The following is a 15,300-nucleotide window of genomic DNA, read 5'->3' on the forward strand; positions in this document are numbered from 1 at the left end:
CATCACTCATTTTAGGAACACTTAATATTTGTAGCCAGAAAATAAACTTGACCATGTATGGAGCTGTCAACTTCTGTAGAATACATCAGCAACTAATAGACATGTCACTTAGGTCTAAGGGATGTCCCATAGCAGTCTAGCAGCCAGCAGTGAAGAAGCAAGATGTGTCAAGTCCTTGCCTGGCAAGAACTACAATGAGGAATGTGAGGGATAGACGGAGTAAATAGTTTCATAGTACTAGTAATAGATCTTTAATCTTAGAGCACTGTGTACTGCTATCTATCGGGGTACTGTCTGGCGGTATTTATCTAGGAGTGAAAGATGAGAATAGGGTAATACATACATTAACCCATTGGGGGAATTTACTAATCCCGCTATACCAGTTCTTGGGAGTAGATGGGAGTTGTTGTGGCCTTTTTTTATAGCAGAAAAGACACCCCACTATGATCTTATTGTGTCCCACTTTGCACATTTTCCAGAAATAGGGTGGAAAACAAGGCGGGCTCGGGAGGGGGCACCTTACTATAAGTCATGTCCAGCGCCGCACCTCCCATGAGGCGACCGCTTCAGGCGGTGCTATGCCAGGGCCCGGGGGGGGGGGGCATTTTTGCTTACCTAAGTCAGTCCAGGACAAGCTGTCCTGGACTGGCTTAGCGTCACCGTCTAACACCCCGGCACGGGAAGCGAGCGGTGGCTTGGGGAGGCCCTGTGGATGCAGCGCTGCTCCACCTGCCTCCCTTGACGCTCAGGCAGAGAGCAGGTCCTCTCCCTGCCTACTCTCTGCCTGCTAACGCAGCTCCACCACGCACCCTTCGCTCCGCCCTGCTCCCTCTGCTCCGCCCCCTCCTCCCGGGGGGGGGGGAGGCAGCTTTCCGTCACCCGCCTCGGGCGATGAAAAAGGTAGGTTCACCCCTGGTCTTGTCAGAAAACCAAAATGAGTTATACCATAAATCTATGCTAGTCCTTGACCAATGTAGATTTCATTTCTGGCGTACAGGGACCTCTCGAGTAGGGCTGAGTTGATCTTGAGGTTTCAGGATCAATTTTAAAATCTGATTTCCGATCATTTTCCAGCCGATTCAGATCCCGATCCAGATCATGAAATTTGCTCGATCGCCAATTGGAATCTGATCTTTTCCGATCCCGATCCTCAACCCCAGTCAAAGCTTCTCTATGGGAAAAGTCACTTTTAGGGTTGAGCCGATCTTGAGATAACCTCGATCCCGCTGGAAAAGATTAGGATCAGAATTCCGATCACGATCGTGAAATTTACTCGATCACTGATTGGAATCTGATCTTTTCCGATCCCAATCGCTCAACCCTACTCTCGATCTCTGCTATAAGCCTTACGAATCAAGGTATATCTGGCCCCAGCTGGGGTATTGCTTAAGATGAAGAAACACCAGTCCTAATAATCCCTACCCTATTATTTTAATGTGTGGTAAGGGGCAAACGTACCTACAGAGAGATCAAGATGGAAATGACGTTTCCAAATGTTAATCTAATATTTCGTCTTATGGGCAGCAGACATGCTAACAATGTCTGATTTTATTTTTGTCTTAAGCCTAAAATCTGCTGGTTTAATGGTAATCCATCAAGTGTCACCAGACATAAGGGTAACAATGGCTGAATTCATACCTAGCAGACAAGCATAGTACATTGTTTAAATGGTTCAGAGACATAAAAGCGAGTGGTTGATCAGTCATACTAAATGTATAATCTCCATGTCAGCTATTTATCCTGTGAGTGGAGCTTACAACTGTGGAATGAACTGGAACAGCCGGTTACTGTAATGTGTTTGTGGTAACAGACTGTATCTGCGTAGAGCAGATGCATTTCCTGAGCGCATCATCCTGCTGTGTTGTGTCATTTGGTCCTTGCATAAAAAATATCCATTAATTTTATATATACATATTTAACCAGTATGTTGAGAATTATTTCGAGCTGCTTATATTCTCAGTGGTCCAGTCTCGAGAATTGCTCCAACTCTGTGACCTTATTGTCCTAGAGTTCTTGCTGTACTTTGGTACTCAAGGCTATGGAGTCCTGTAATTCACAAACGCCCCTCGACCTGATCCCCCCCCCCCCCTCCCTCGGACCACTAGTCATAGGAAGGCTTGAGCTCCTGCCAGCAAGTATTGATTTTCACTTCCCAATCTCCAAGCTGGATGGGAAGAAAAGATTAAAAACACTTTGTCAGTCTGAAGTTGAATAAGAACCTGCACCGGGGATGCCTTTGTTTGAAGGGGTCAAGGATGGTGTTAGCTTTCCAAAGATTAACTATTCCTCCCCCAGACAACCAGAAAAAAAGCTTTTCCCGGGTTTTATAGCCCTTGAGCTTGTGGCCCCATGGTGTTAACACTTTGTCATCCACAGTGTTCACTGGAGATCATTGTGATTGTAGCAAAGTTAACAATGACAAATTTCTATGGGAAAACTCCTTGGACGTTGTTTCATTCTTACTGACCCTACCTGCAGAAATGTGCTGCATCTTGTGAAGACTTAAGAGGCAGCACCATATGATGTCATCATGTCTAGCTTTTGCTTAGGTTGCTGTCAGGTCTAAAAGATAGGGTTAGGAATATAAGTGATACTTTGTATCTTGTAAGACAGATGAACTAGGTGGCCTTTCATAGAATATGTTCAGCCATCCTAATAGAAGTTATTTATATTTAATATGGTGATAAGAGCCCAATACATACAACTAGGCCCCCTATTTAGTGTAGGGGCCCTCTACTCCACTGTGCCAGTCGATCATTGTTAGCATTATATCTACCTGTATATTTTGTGTATTGTATGTAACCCCCAAATGTAAAGCACCATGGAATTAATGGTGCTATATAAATAAATAAATAAATAAATAATAATAATAATAATAATAATAATAATAATTCTTAATTCTAAAGCGATAGTATGTAACATTTTGGTGGAATTACTAAATATACTTGCCAATTGCCCCAAATTTTCCTGGTTTGATCTAAAGTTTTATACTCTATTCTGACAAATTTGACTTGTTTTGGGTAAACTCTGCCCGGAAAGTTTTATGTAAAAGAGGGCCTTCTGTGGCCAATTGTGGCATTCTTGATTTTGACAATGAAAATGTTAGCCACTATGTTACATGGACTTTTGAGATGGATTCAGATTGTTTGGAACCCCAGTGAAACGTATGGTGGCGCCACTTTCACAGTAACAATGCCATATAACATGAGACCAATTTAAGTTGGAGAAACACATTAGATACATGTCAGCAGATACCACTAATGTAGATGGTTTCTGTTGCGGAAGACCAATAGGCAACAAAGGATTGAGCATCATGGATTTTTATTCTACCCGATCCATTGTTCCATTCTGGTTATTGGTTATTCCCTTCTGCAATTGGCAATAAACATATACATTTATTCTAGTGAGCAAAGCAAAAATATATGACATTGTAGCATTAAAAAAAAGAAAAAACTTCTTATTCTTCAAAGTATAACCTCCCTTCTGGAACATGATAAACCTTCTCTATGTTTAGCACGCAGGTATCTATGTATATGCATCTGGAATGTACTGGGATGTCTTGAAATTGGGATGTGGAGGCATCTAGGTGGTAGGTGCCCCTTTTGCCCTCCCCATAATTTGGCGCTGTACACAGATAAAGGAATTTAACTGTATCATGAAAGAAGATGACACCAATGTGGAGGTCTCCATAGTTGGAAGCCCAATCAGATATTGTTTACATATCCTCACAATGGCACCAATAAAAGCACTGCGGAATAGGATGGCGCTATATAAGTGAGCAAAATAAATAAATAACAGGTGGTTTTTACTTTTTTTAAAATTAATTTTAGGGGAAATTATAATTTGATATACTAAAGTGCATTAACTGGAAACAATTCCTTTCAGTGACTCATATCATTGCACCATTCAATAGGTGGACATATCCATGCATGCACTGATGGCGACTTATCTCCTTTTAGGACAAAGGGCCAGTCAACTGGTCACAAACTCCCCAACATAGGCCAAATGAATGTTAGTTGGATATCAATTACACATTAGATGGCGGGTTTAATATACCTTAGTTTAATGTATATGGCCAAATATACAGTACCACACATGTAGGAGAGAGGATAGACTCATGGAGATTGTATATTGATCGTAAGCAAAACTTCTGCATGAATTGTATCATATATTGATTTTCCTAATATCCAATATAAAACAGAATATGAAAAAATCAATCATCAAATTTATTTTTGCAGATTGATAATGATTAGAGATGAGCAAGTAGTATTCGATCGAGTAGGTATTTTAGGCATTCGAGTAGGCATTCGGCCAATCAACGCTGGTTCTGCCGGAGGATCGTCTGTGACGAGGTGGAGTCTAAGATTGGACCACAATGGAGACTTCTGTGGTCTGATCTTAGACTCTGCCTCATCACAGACGAGCCTCCGGCAAAACTAGCATTGATTGGCCGAATGCTGTACACTGTATAGCATTCGGCCAATCAACGCTGGTCAATGCATTGCTATGAGAAAAAGTCAGATCCCGCATAACCGCAAGCTGCCAGCTCTCCCGACTAACAAAGAAGAGCCTGCTGCAGAACCAGCATTGATTGACCGAATGCTATACACTGTATAGCATTCGGCCAATCAATGCTGGTTATGCAGGACGAGTAATTTCACATTAGTGCTTGCCTCCCGTCCGGAAGGAGGCTGCAGGAGGACCCCCCCAACGGAATATCAGCGCAACTGCAAGCGCTGTGCAATTAAAACGCACGGACCCCATAGACTATAATGGGGTCTGTGTGCTTTAACTGCACAACGCGCCTCCTAAACACTCTCCTCCTGCTACTCGTGGACTTGGTCACTCTCCTATAGTTGAATAGTGGTTTCCCCTGAAACGAGCATTTTTTCCCATAGACTATAATGGGATTCCATATTCGATCGAGTAGTCGAATATTGAGGCTCTATTTGAAACGAATATCAAATCTCGAATATTTCACTACTCGCTCAGCTCTAATAATGATAGAAAAAAATGGTTAGAAATAGAAAAAAATATCCAGTAATATTAGAGTTTATCCAATATTCATATATAACATATAGGAATGATCAGTGGCACCTATATCATGTATGACTATTATCCGATATTCACATATAACATGTAGGAATGATCAGCGGCACCTACTGTATATCATGTATGAATATTATCCAATATTCATATATAACATGTAGGAATGATCAGCGGCACCTATATCATGTATGAATATTATCCAATATTGACATATAACATATAGGAATGATCAGCGGCACCTATATCATGTATGAATATTATCCAATATTCACATATAACATGTAGGAATGATCAGCGGCACCTATATCATGTATGATTATTATCCAATATTCATATATAACATGTAGGAATGATCAGCGGCACCTATATCATGTATGATTATTATCCAATATTGACATATAACATGTAGGAATGATCAGCGGCACCTATATCATGAATGAATATTATCCAATATTCACATATAACATGTAGGAATGATCAGCGGCAGCTATATCATGTATGATTATTATCCAATATTCACATACAACATGTAGGAATGATCAGTGGCACCTATATCATGTATGAATATTATCCAATATTGACATATAACATATAGGAATGATCAGCGCCACCTATATCATGTATGATTATTATCCAATAGTCACATATAACATGTAGGAATGATCAGCGGCACCTATATCATGTATGAATATTATCCAATATTCACATATAACATGTACGAATGATCAGCGGCACCTATATCATGTATGAATATTATCCAATATTCACATATAACATGTACGAATGATCAGCGGCACCTATATCATGTATGAATATTATCCAATATTCATATATAACATGTAGGAATGATCAGCGGCACCTATATCATGTATGATTATTATCCAATATTGACATATAACATGTAGGAATGATCAGCGGCACCTATATCATGTATGATTATTATCCAATATTCATATATAACATGTAGGAATGATCAGCGGCACCTATATCATGTATGATTATTATCCAATATTCATATATAACATGTAGGAATGATCAGCGGCACCTATATCATGTATGAATATTATCCAATATTCATATATAACATGTAGGAATGATCAGCGGCACCTATATCATGTATGATTATTATCCAATATTCATATATAACATGTAGGAATGATCAGCGGCACCGATATCATGTATGATTATTATCCAATATTCATATATAACATGTAGGAATGATCAGCGGCACCTATATCATGTATGATTATTATCCAATATTGACATATAACATGTAGGAATGATCAGCGGCACCTATATCATGTATGATTATTATCCAATATTGACATATAACATGTAGGAATGATCAGCGGCACCTATATCATGAATGAATATTATCCAATATTCATATATAACATGTAGGAATGATCAGCGGCACCTATATCATGTATGATTATTATCCAATATTGACATATAACATGTAGGAATGATCAGCGGCACCCATATCATGACTGATATACTTGTCAGTATTTGGCGCTGGTATTTCTTCCTTACTCCTTCATATAGTAGAGTAGATATAAAAGCACATATGTTCTGAGACGATTCCTTAGAGGTTTTCCCATGAGTAGAATACCCCAAGTCAACCACACAGACTGCTCCTCCGACTGCTTATCACCAGGGACTGTTGTTGCACAGACACAATTTTCCTCTGCCTGCTGCCCTTGTCCACCTCCCTTCCCTGCCAGCCGCTGTCACTTGTCACACAGAGCGTTATCGTGTCAGCCTGTCCTTGTCAGCATAGGCGGGAGAGCCCCTGAATTGCCCTGCGTCACTTTGCTATGGCCGGGCACATCTGAATCCATTGCCTCATGGATGATAAATGAGCGGCAGTGTCTGTGGGCCTGTGAATTGGTTTGGAGTAGATAACGTCCGATCGTATCATCTCCTGCAGAAAGGGGCTGACTGGAATCATCCATTACCTCTGAGAGCTAGGACCTGCAGGGCTGACACACACATAATGTGATGCTTGACCAGGACAGTCCATAACCCTCTGCTTTCTAAGAAGCAGCACTAACTGCTTCATCCCCTCACAGCCATTCTCCTTCCTCCAGTAATTCTTTACGTTTTGTGTGGTAATGATCCGGTGACTTCGGGCCTACCAGCGTCTATTATTATTTTTTTTTTTCCAGATATGTCTGATTTTAATAAATGAGTATAATAAAAGCAATTCAGAAAAACGGATAAAAAAAAAAGAAGTTCTATCGGTTGGCTGTGAGGTGGACCCCGAAAAAAAAAAAAAGGAAAGCAGAACAACTGAGAAATGGTTGTCCCTTTCACAATAAAATATTTCTTCACGGTGAAACTCTCCAATTTGTTTTGTCGTGAAGCACCGGTGTCAGTACATATTTAAAAGTGTCCGCCTTGTGAATCTTGTTTCACGGTTTAATAAACAGCTCGCATGCCTTCTGACGCAGAAGATGAAGTGTTGTAGCTGTCACTCCGTGTGGGGTTAATGCAGCCCTTTCGTAGATAGACTCCCGGAGATTATGTATTATTTACACATTGTAAGTTTTGGGCAAGTGAAGACAGATAGGAGCGTGAGCACCTGTGCAGGACAGAGGGGAGCCCGGGCCAGACACCTACCTGTCATTTAGCCCTCTGGAGTACAGGAATGTGGGAAAGCCACTCTGACACATGATGTTTAAGCTCACAGCGGCTGTTGCTCCGGTTTTAATGCAGGAGAACAAATGAAATAATCATGGCAGCTTTATGACGTCGCATGAATTTTTCATGAGCGTTCATAAAATTTCACGATGCCCTCAGCTGGGAGAGATAATTTTTAAATACTGTGTTGATGTCAAGCACGTCCTAAATATTGCATGTTTAGAAAGCAGCGGGGCTGAACCTTGAGGTGGTGAAGGAAGGAAAGGTAGGAGCATAATGAGATTTAAGAAGTGTGTAGGTCATCAGGACCGGCCAATGTTATTTGCAGACAGAGAGGATAAAGAAGCACAGTGGAGATATGTCATGGCGGACGCTACCTTGACAATATTTAGGGTTAAAATACATATCTCAGGTGTGGCCACATAGGTTGCAAGTAGATCTCCTATCATTTTGTACATTTTGATCACATACAGCAATGATCGACACATGACAATCATTATATCATTTAGAACTTGTGTTGTCAGACCATTTGCATGATCTACGTTGTCAGTATCCATATTACTTATCGACCTAATGGTCAATGTTGTATATTGCAGGGCAGTAAACATCGCACAATCATCATATTAATCAATCTGTCAGATTATCACAGTATGTAAATCCAGCATTATGATGTATGAATCAATCACTTATACGATAGAAAGGGACTTGGCTAAATATTAACAAGTTATTGTTTCCATATGCTAAACACATTCAACATTTGAGAAAACCAATTATTATTATTATTATTATTATTGTTGTTGTTATTATTATTATTATTATTTACTTATATAGCACCATTAATTCCATGGTGCTTTACAAAACCAATGTATCTCTTCTTGTTGCTTCTCACAATGCAAATTTTCTAAGGCCTGGTTCACATCTGCATTCGGTATTCCACTTGGGGAGTCTGCATGGGGACCCCCCAAATGAAATACCGAACACATTGACAAGCGGTGAGCAATGAAAGTACACAGACCCCATAGACTATTATGGAGTCCATGTGTTTTCCGTGCGGTGTCCACATGAGTCACGCGGAGACAAAAGTACTACTTGCAGCATTTTCTCTCCACATGATTCGAGCGGACACCACATGGAAAACACACAGACCCCATTATAGTCTATGGAGTCCATGTGGTTTCATTGCTCACCACTTTTTAATGCATTGGGTATTCCGTTCATGGGGTCCCCAAGCAGACTCCCCAAACAGAATACCCAATGCAGATGTAAAACGGGCCTAAGTATTTTTTTTTACTTAGGCTTTTGGAATGTATATCTGGTCAAGGAGTCCATTAAGATTAGCAGAGAATTATCTACAGTTAGTCTTCTAGCAGATGACTTGCCACTCATATCCATCACTTGTTGGGTGTATAAATTCTGTTTCCGTATATGTGTGTGATAAGAGCATAGGCTAGCAGAGGAGTAGAGCTAGAGTCCTATGGTCTCAAGGCAAATTTTGAACTGTCCTCCCCTACAGTTTGTACTTGTGAGTCACAAGTGCTATATGATCATGCACATACTCTTCTTTATTGTCTTCCAGCCCAGACAGCCATGACAACTTCTTCCAGCCATGGCTCATCTCGGTAGAAATGAATGCACATCTTTGGCTCTTCACTTTTCTGCCCTCTTCTCACTTTTTTCCCACCTCTAATTGGGCCCTGACCATAATTAACCTCTTGGTGCCCCAAACAGAAACAGAACCCCTTTCTAAAAATTATACTGCTTCCTTTAGGCCCCATCTTGTAATAGTCCTCCTAAGATGCCACATCAGGAATAGTGCTAACAATAGTAATGCCCCTTATTTAGCTCCATACATTACAGTACCTGCCCCACATAGTAATAATGTTTATGCCCCCACATAGTAGAAGCCATCTTATATCTGACATAGAAAAATGTTTTTAATGTAATTTTTGATCCTCTTACCACTATTTACAGTGGCTTCATGTATCATTGAAAAATAAAAACCTGACGCTCACCTCTTCCATTCCCACCATGGTCTTCTTCTTTCAGAAGACCAGCGGAGATGGTACAATACAGTAACGTTATTCCACTTCCCAAGAAATGGTCGTGGGTTTCTTTCTATTCATCTGACCTGCTGTAGGTGTAAATGGTGAAGCAGAGAACCAGTGGCTTACTGCTCTACCTTAGTTTTTAACTTGAGACAGTCAAAACATTTCTGGCCATCCCCAGATCCCCTTTCTCTACATCCCTGGAACTGGTCACACCCTCTGCAATTGCAATCATCACACCATTGGGCTTGGAAGGTAGCTGGAGAGTAGTTCTCAAATTTGTTTGCTCTGATGGACCTAAGGTACTCAGCCCAATACTAGAAGAAAGTAGCAGTACAAGTTCAAGCCAGGGTTTTGTATCTTCTTCTACTGGCTTCACCATCCAGATCGTTCTTGAGCCTCACCATTGGTCATACTTTATGGCAAAATCTTAACCATTACCATAGTTCATCTTGGAATGTGTTACCCAATAGAACACAATTAAGCACAGAGGTTACATTGGTAATCTATAATGTGGTGCAACCAGTTCCTGTGAAGCATATGATCACGTCTGTCTACCCAGCTGTGCCTCGCCAACATCTGGTGGCGCATCACCAATCAGGTCCACCTCATATTTCGAGAAACACAGGTCAAAACCATGCACTCATACATACAGTATTGATTTCCTCCCATTAAATTCTGTATAGACAAGGTTTGACATACTCTAAATAATTTATAATATTAAAATATAACATGTGCATATGCATATGTTTTCGAGTTAACATTCTGAAATTAGCACTAGTGGTTAAGCAGAACAGGTGTTAAGGCTTGATGGCACCCAGCAGGCTTCTTGACAACAAACAGCCGCTTCAATCCTATACAAAGTCAAGCTGATGGAAAATTTGTCTTATGGCCTACTAGATTCTAAACTAAGGCATCAATTTATTTGCATAGATTTTTAAGTATTACATATTTTTTGGAAACTGGAATCTTTTCTTATTTTTACAATAAATTAAAATGAATGTTTCCCAGTGGAGCTTCTAGTTTTAATTTCCTTTAATTGGAAATAATTCTCTAATCTTTAAAATAGTTCTCTAAGGGTAAATTCAGACAAGGCAGATTTGTTGCTGAAATTTCTGGAATTGTCCCAATTCATTTAAATAGAGATAATAGAAAAAGATGCGTTTGTCGCCAAAACAACTACACATAGCAGTAGTAGAGGGATACAAAGATGGAGATGATGAATAGGTGTGATCGTAGGGTCCCAACCCAAAATTTCAGCAAAGATGGAAGGTCACATGTCAGATGTGCAAAGTGTAGATTTTTATTGCATAGAGCAGAGCAAAACGTTTTTCGGTAATCAAGGGTACCTTCATCAGGCTCTTGGTACAAATCTAAACGGCAAAAAAGCATAGGGGTTATCCCAATAACTTCAGAAATGGCGAAAGGCGGTGCTCTCCGCTCTGAACGCCCGCAGGGTCCGCTGGGGGAATGAAAAGAAGGTTGGTGCCGGTAACCGGTAACCACGCCTTCATTTGCTGTATAGCATTTCACAGTGCTGCCTTTTCAAACCGGTTACCGGCACCAACCTTCTTTTCATTCCCCCAGCGGACCCTGCGGGCGTTCAGAGCGGAGAGCACCGCCTTTCGCCATTTCTGAAGTTATTGGGATAACCCCTATGCTTTTTTGCCGTTTAGATTTGTACCAAGAGCCTGATGAAGGTACCCTTGATTACCGAAAAACGTTTTGCTCTGCTCTACGCAATAAAAATCTACACTTTGCACATCTGACGTGTGACGTTCCATCTTTGCTGTAACTACACATAGCAGATACAACTCACCAATTCGGACAATGTGTCACTTCAGGTCTGTGCCTCAGTAAGTTAAAGGGATCCTATCATACAAAAGTTTTTTTTTCTCATTAACACGTCGGAATAGCCTTAAGAAAGGCTATTCTTCTCCTACTGTTCGTTGTCTTCTCCGCGCCACCGTTCGCTTGAAATCCCGTTTTTTGTTGGTATGCAAATTAGTTCTCTTGCAGCACTGGGGGCAGGCCCCAGCACTGAAACAGCACTGGGGGCGTCCCCAATGCTGCAAGAGAACTCTCTCCAGTGCTGCCTCCATCTTCATCAGCAACGGTCTTCATCCGCTTCTTCCGGCACAGGTTTCAGACTTCTAGGTCTTGGGCCTCGGGCAGAGCAGACTGCGCATGGCCACAGGCCACGAGAAAATGGCCACTTACAATACTGTGTAAGCAGCAGTCTGTTCTGCCCAAGGCCTAGAAGTCTGCACCGGAAGAAGATGGGTGAAGAGGACGGTGTTGAAGAAGATGGAGACGACGCAGGAGAGAGTTCTCTCACAGCATTGGGGACGCCCCCAGTGCTGTTTGAACGCTGGGGCCTTCCCCCAGTTCTGCGAGAGAACTCATTTTCATACCAACAAAAAACGGGATTCCTACGGAACGGTGGCGCGGAGAAGACAACGAAAGGTAGGAGACGAATAGCCTTTCTTAAGGCTATTCCGACGTGTCAATGAGAAAAAAATGAGTTTGAAGTTTGAATGATAGGATCCCTTTAATGTGAAAAGGAAAATAGAAAAATAAAGATGTGGCATGATGGGTAAGCTATGCTAATATTTTCAGTTAGTGCAGTGTGTCAGAGCCAGCTAAGGGTGTGTTCACATTTGCATTGTTGGATCCGTTCATTTGGTCCATTGTAGGTAAAATGGTATGGCCTAATGATGGACAACAATGGATCCTGAGCAGTCCCTTTGACTATATCGCTGACTGATGGGTATCCATTGTTTTCTCCCTGACATTCCCAGATGAAGAAATTCCATTTGCAGATATTTCACATCCATGATTTCTGATGGACTTGGTGCCAGATGGACACTGGCCCAGATGTGAACATAGGCTACTTTACTCCATACCAGAGCCAGTGAAATTTCCCTCATTACGGTGCTTTGACCATAGAAGTGGTCCATGTAGCCATGAAATTGGTCGTAAAGAAGATGACTATCAGAGCCTTGTGGGGTCTCTGTTGAATTCATTTCAACTAGGCATATTTGGCTCAAAAACGTAGAGGAACACTTTTCTAAACCATACATACTGTTGTCACAAACCTGACCCCATAGATTTTATGACTAGTATATTACCCAACAGTCCAAAACTCAGGAGCCTTAGTGCAAAATCCTATGAAATCTGTGGTCCAGGTAATCCTGTAACATATCCACAGTGAAATCTAAAATTGGGCTTCTGCATTAGGTGTTTATCATCTGATCCCACCGATTTTCATAAGTTGACCATCTACTGTATATGGAGTCCTCCTGACACAAAATGGATGCTAGGAGATAAAACACTACCATAGGATCCTACAATGGCTCCTCCTGTCTTTGTTCATCCAAGCCGAGCATGCACGTATGTTGAGATTACCAATTGGCCAAACTAACATTATCTACAATGTATGGGCTGCTTGGGTTGATATGTATGCACAGCCTTACATTGTTTAATGGGAACATGAAATTGCAGCCATTATTTCGTACTATTGCATATCTATAATTTTAAGAGCTTTTCCTTATTTTTTATATCTATTTATATAATATAGCCGAAGACAAATAATAGGTCACATATCATTGGTTTGCCCCTATATGAACAAGGGAGCCTCATTTGCGGCACCCAATGTATACGAGGCGCAGCTATCCAGCAAAACGATAGTTAAATATTACTGTCAGGATGCTTGTTAACAATATTTGTGATGGCACCTGTGACCAGAGAAGGGGCCCTCACATAATGCTATTTTTAACCTCCTTCATCCTCACTGGCAGAGCCCACTCTGCAAAAAATATCTTCAGAAAATGGGATTTAATGATTCATGGCAGGGTGACATTTGTGCATGAAGCAAAGGCCTAAACACATACTGACGTCTGGTAACCAAGTAACAGCTCTCGTAGCCTTACATGCTGTACTAGAGGAGAGAAAGGCCTGCACTTAGCATGAATGTGAGGTTGAGGAGTCCACAGAATGGAGCGCGTTACAAAAAGACTATTTAAGGATATTGTCACATGGGCGCTCACTGCTCTGCCGTCTTTTGCCATGTTTCCCGGACAATGTAAAACCGCAGCGGACACCACAAACCCTGCCACAGTCTACACACAGTGTTAGCCCTAAAGTTGTAATAATGCACATCTATTGTGTCGTGTGCCCCAGAAATATATTAGGATTAGAGATGAGCGAGTACTGTTCGGATCAGCCGATCCGAACATCACGCTCCATAGAAATGAATGGATGCACCTGGTACTTCTGCTTTGACGGCGCGTGCCGGCTACGTCCATTCATTTCTATGCGAGCGTGCTGTTCGGATCAGCTGATCCGAACAGTACTCGCTCATCTCTAATTAGGATGGATTTACATAAAGACAAAGAAAGTGGGTGAGAACTGTCATAGACCAAGATGGTTAAAAATCAACAAAAAGCTCTCAAAAATGTCACGTGTAAATAAGAATTAAGAGTTCAATATAAAATAAAATGACATATAACATCTGGCCGCTGTATTATTACACGTACAATACTACACAGATGTCCCATGTGAAAGCAGCCTAAATATCTAACAGAAATAGATGACAGAATTTCCCAACAGGGACGTTCAGCAGCGTGTTTCCCTGAAAGCCTGAAATTAGGTGTATTTGCAGCAGCGAACCTGCAGGGATCACCATGGGTCTCTGTGCTTGCAGTCTTTGTATTGCAAAGGTTAAAATCACTGGTAAAAACCACAGTCAGGCTAAAGCCCCACGTAGCAGACCGCAGCGCTTTTTATAGAGGTTTCCTCTGTGGACTTTCAGCTTCCATTATAACTATAGGGAAACTGACAGTATTTCCATAGGTATAACTGACATGCTGCAATTTCCAAAACTGCAACGGTTTTCGAAATCATAGAGTATCTGCTGCGTGTATTGTCTGCAATGTGTAGATGGAATTCGCAGAGCCAAACCATGGCATTTATGCCATGACCAAAACGCAATGTTTACTCCACATGTGCACAGGCCTAATAGTTGACAAACTGGGGGGTGAAAACCTACAGGTTATTCTTCATAGCAGGGGTTTATTTTATGCAGCACATAAGATTTGGAGAGTGCCCAGACCCCCACCACTCCCCCCGAATGGACTACCAAATGCATTGGCAAGTGGTGAGCAGTCAAAGCACATGGACCCCATAGACTACAATGGGGTCTGTGTGCTTTCCACGTGGTGTCCGCACGAGTCATGCGGACAGAAAAGTACTTCACGATCTACTTTCCTCTCCGCATGACCCGTGCGGACAACGTGCGGAAAGCACACGGATCCCATTATAGTCTATGGGGTCCTATATGAGGCTCACAATCTACATGTAAAAAAAAAAAAAAACAATCCTGCAATATAGTGAACTATAGTAGTTTCATACATTGGTGTCAAAGGAGCAGGACCTAGAAATGTATATAAAGTTTATAAGCCAAGGAAAATATGTATGTAAGTAAGTCCATGTATTATATTTCACGCTGAATATGGTATCAGGCTAGAAGTACAAAAAAAATCCAAAAAGTGATTCTTAACGT

The sequence above is a fragment of the Leptodactylus fuscus genome, chromosome 9 (assembly GCF_031893055.1).
Source record: "Leptodactylus fuscus isolate aLepFus1 chromosome 9, aLepFus1.hap2, whole genome shotgun sequence".
Classification (NCBI taxonomy): Eukaryota; Metazoa; Chordata; class Amphibia; order Anura; family Leptodactylidae; genus Leptodactylus; species Leptodactylus fuscus.